Below are 5,171 nucleotides of genomic sequence, written 5' to 3' on the forward strand. Positions count from 1 at the left end.
GCATGCCCTGAACAAGAATCCATTGAATATATTTGCATATCGCTTAAGGAATATTTTTAATGAATTTTTGAAAATCAGGAAAGCGATCCATGCACTTAGGCAGTGACTTAACTTTTTCGTCAAAAAAGACCCCAAAAGTATCTTGGAATGTCTTGAAATTGTACACAGTCATAGTCAAGCATGCCCTGAACAAGAAACCGTTGAATATATTTGCATATCTCTTGAAGAATATTTTTAATTAATTTTTGAAAATCCGAAAAGCGATCCATGCACTTGGACATTCCAAGTATGTTGGAATGTGTTGAAATTGTACTCGGTCATAGTCAACGAAGCCCTGAACAAGAATCCATTGAAAATATTTGCATATCTCTTAAGGAATATTTTTAATGAATTTTTGGAAATGAGGAAAGTCTGTGCACTTCGGCAGTGACTTAACTTTTTATTCAAAAAAGACCCCAAAAGTATCTTGGAATGTCTTGAAATTGTACACAGTCATAGTCAAGCATGCCCTGAACAAGAATCCGTTGAATATATTTGCATATCTCTTGAAGAATATTTTTAATGAACTTTTGAAAATCAGGAAAGCGATCCATGCACTTGGACATTCCAAGTATGTTGGAATGTCTTGAAATTGTACTCAGTCATAGTCAACGACGCCCTGAACAAGAATCCGTTGAAAATATATGCATATCGCTTAAGGAATATTTTTAATGAATTTTTGAAAATCAGGAAAGCGATCCATGCACTTAGGCAGTGACTTAACTTTTTTGTCAAAAAAGACCCCAAAAGTATCTTGGAATGTCTTGAAATTGTACACAGTCATAGTCAAGCATGCCCTGAACAAGAATCCGTTGAATATATTTGCATATCTCTTGAAGAATATTTTTAATGAATTTTTGAAAATCCGAAAAGCGATCCATGCACTTGGACATTCCAAGTATGTTGGAATGTCTTGAAATTGTACTCAGTCATAGTCAACGACGCCCTGAACAAGAATCAATTGAAAATATTTGCATATCTCTTAAGGAATATTTTAAATGAATTTTTGAAAATGAGGAAAGTCTGTGCACTTAGGCAGTGACTTAACTTTTTATTCAAAAAAGACCCCAAAAGTATCTTGGAATGTCTTGAAATTGTACACAGTCATAGTCAAGCATGCCCTGAACAAGAATCCGTTGAATATATTTGCATATCTCTTGAAGAATATTTTTAATGAACTTTTGAAAATCAGGAAAGCGATCCATGCACTTGGACATTCCAAGTATGTTGGAATGTCTTGAAATTGTACTCAGTCATAGTCAACGACGCCCTGAACAAGAATCCGTTGAAAATATTTGCATATCGTTTAAGGAATATTTTTAAAGAATTTCTGAAAATCAGGAAAGCGATCCATGCACTTAGGCAGTGACTTAACTTTTTCGTCAAAAAAGACCCCAAAAGTATCTTGGAATGTCTTGAAATTGTACACAGTCATAGTCAAGCATGCCCTGAACAAGAATCCGTTGAATATATTTGCATATCTCTTGAAGAATATTTTTAAAGAACTTTTGAAAATCAGGAAAGCGATCCATGCACTTGGACATTCAAAGTATGTTGGAATGTCTTGAAATTGTACTCAGTCATAGTCAACGACGCCCTGAACAAGAATCCGTTGAAAATATTTGCATATCGCTTAAGGAATATTTTTAATGAATTTTTGAAAATCAGGAAAGCGATCCATGCACTTAGGCAGTGACTTAACTTTTTCGTCAAAAAAGACCCCAAAAGTATCTTGGAATGTCTTGAAATTGTACACGGTCATAGTCAACGACGCCCTGAACAAGAATCCGTTGAAAATATTTGCATATCTCTGAAGGAATATTTTTAATGAATTTTTGGAAATGAGGAAAGTCTGTGCACTTAGGCAGTGACTTAACTTTTTATTCAAAAAAGACCCCAAAAGTATCTTGGAATGTCTTGAAATTGTACACAGTCATAGTCAAGCATGCCCTGAACAAGAATCCGTTGAATATATTTGCATATCTCTTGAAGAATATTTTTAATGAATTTTTGAAAATCCGGAAAGCGATCCATGCACTTGGACATTCCAAGTATGTTGGAATGTCTTGAAATTGTACTCAGTCATAGTCAACGACGCCCTGAACGAGAATCCGTTGAAAATATTTGCATATCGCTTAAGGAATATTTTTAATGAATTTTTGAAAATCAGGAAAGCGATCCATGCACTTAGGCAGTGACTTAACTTTTTCGTCAAAAAAGACCCCAAAAGTATCTTGGAATGTCTTGAAATTGTACACAGTCATAGTCAAGCATGCCCTGAACAAGAATCCGTTGAATATATTTGCATATCTCTTGAAGAACATTTTTAATGAATTTTTGAAAATCCGGAAAGCGATCCATCCACTTGGACATTCCAAGTATGTTGGAATGTCTTGAAATTGTACTCGGTCATAGTCAACGACGCCCTGAACAAGAATCCATTGAAAATATTTGCATATCTCTTAAGGAATATTTTTAATGAATTTTTGAAAATGATGAAAGTCTGTGCACTTAGGCAGTGACTTAACTTTTTATTCAAAAAAGACCCCAAAGGTATCTTGGAATGTCTTGAAATTGTACACAGTCATAGTCAAGCATGCCCTGAACAAGAATCCGTTGAATATATTTGCATATCTCTTGAAGAATATTTTTAATGAACTTTTGAAAATCAGGAAAGCGATCCATGCACTTGGACATTCCAAGTATGTTGGAATGTCTTGAAATTGTACTCAGTCATAGTCAACGACGCCCTGAACAAGAATCCGTTGAAAATATATGCATATCGCTTAAGGAATATTTTTAATGAATTTTTGAAAATCAGGAAAGCGATCCATGCACTTAGGCAGTGACTTAACTTTTTTGTCAAAAAAGACCCCAAAAGTATCTTGGAATGTCTTGAAATTGTACACAGTCATAGTCAAGCATGCCCTGAACAAGAATCCGTTGAATATATTTGCATATCTCTTGAAGAATATTTTTAATGAATTTTTGAAAATCCGGAAAGCGATCCATGCACTTGGACATTCCAAGTATGTTGGAATGTCTTGAAATTGTACTCGGTCATAGTCAACGACGCCCTGAACAAGAATCCATTGAAAATATTTGCATATCTCTTAAGGAATATTTTTAATGAATTTTTGAAAATGATAAAAGTCTGTGCACTTAGGCAGTGACTTAACTTTTTATTCAAAAAAGACCCCAAAGGTATCTTGGAATGTCTTGAAATTGTACACAGTCATAGTCAAGCATGCCCTGAACAAGAATCCGTTGAATATATTTGCATATCTCTTGAAGAATATTTTTAATGAACTTTTGAAAATCAGGAAAGCGATCCATGCACTTGGACATTCCAAGTATGTTGGAATGTCTTGAAATTGTACTCAGTCATAGTCAACGACGCCCTGAACAAGAATCAATTGAAAATATTTGCATATCTCTTAAGGAATATTTTAAATGAATTTTTGAAAATGAGGAAAGTCTGTGCACTTAGGCAGTGATTTAACTTTTTATTCAAAAAAGACCCCAAAAGTATCTTGGAATGTCTTGAAATTGTACACAGTCATAGTCAAGCATGCCCTGAACAAGAATCCGTTGAATATATTTGCATATCTCTTGAAGAATATTTTTAATGAACTTTTGAAAATCAGGAAAGCGATCCATGCACTTGGACATTCCAAGTATGTTGGAATGTCTTGAAATTGTACTCAGTCATAGTCAACGACGCCCTGAACAAGAATCCGTTGAAAATATTTGCATATCGTTTAAGGAATATTTTTAAAGAATTTCTGAAAATCAGGAAAGCGATCCATGCACTTAGGCAGTGACTTAACTTTTTCGTCAAAAAAGACCCCAAAAGTATCTTGGAATGTCTTGAAATTGTACACAGTCATAGTCAAGCATGCCCTGAACAAGAATCCGTTGAATATATTTGCATATCTCTTGAAGAATATTTTTAATGAACTTTTGAAAATCAGGAAAGCGATCCATGCACTTGGACATTCCAAGTATGTTGGAATGTCTTGAAATTGTACTCAGTCATAGTCAACGACGCCCTGAACAAGAATCTATTGAAAATATTTGCATATCTCTTAAGGAATATTTTTAATGAATTTTTGAAAATGAGGAATTTCTGTGCACTTAGGCAGTGACTTAACTTTTTATTCAAAAAAGACCCCAAAAGTATCTTGGAATGTCTTGAAATTGTACACAGTCATAGTCAAGCATGCCCTGAACAAGAAACCGTTGAATATATTTGCATATCTCTTGAAGAATATTTTTAATGAACTTTTGAAAATCCGGAAAGCGATCCATGCACTTGGACATTCCAAGTATGTTGGAATGTCTTGAAATTGTACTCAGTCATAGTCAACGACGCCCTGAACGAGAATCGGTTGAAAATATTTGCATATCGCTTAAGGAATATTTTTAATGAATTTTTGAAAAAATCAGGAAAGCGATCCATGCACTTAGGCAGTGACTTAACTTTTTCGTCAAAAAAGACCCCAAAAGTATCTTGGAATGTCTTGAAATTGTACACAGTCATAGTCAAGCATGCCCTGAACAAGAATCCGTTGAATATATTTGCATATCTCTTGAAGAATATTTTTAATGAATTTTTGAAAATCCGGAAAGCTATCCATGCACTTGGACATTCCAAGTAAGTTGGAATGTCTTGAAATTGTACTCAGTCATAGTCAACGACGCCCTGAACAAGAATCTATTGAAAATATTTGCATATCTCTTAAGGAATATTTTTAATGAATTTTTGAAAATGAGGAATTTCTGTGCACTTAGGCAGTGACTTAACTTTTTATTCAAAAAAGACCCCAAAAGTATCTTGGAATGTCTTGAAATTGTACACAGTCATAGTCAAGCATGCCCTGAACAAGAATCCGTTGAATATATTTGCATATCTCTTGAAGAATATTTTTAATGAATTTTTGAAAATCCGAAAAGCGATCCATGCACTTGGACATTCCAAGTATGTTGGAATGTCTTGAAATTGTACTCAGTCATAGTCAACGACGCTCTGAACAAGAATCAATTGAAAATATTTGCATATTTCTTAAGGAATATTTTTAATGAATTTTTGAAAATCAGGAAAGCGATCCATGCACTTGGACATTCCAAGT

The sequence above is a fragment of the Microchirus variegatus genome, assembly GCF_963457635.1.
Source record: "Microchirus variegatus genome assembly, chromosome: 8".
Lineage (NCBI taxonomy): Eukaryota > Metazoa > Chordata > Actinopteri > Pleuronectiformes > Soleidae > Microchirus > Microchirus variegatus.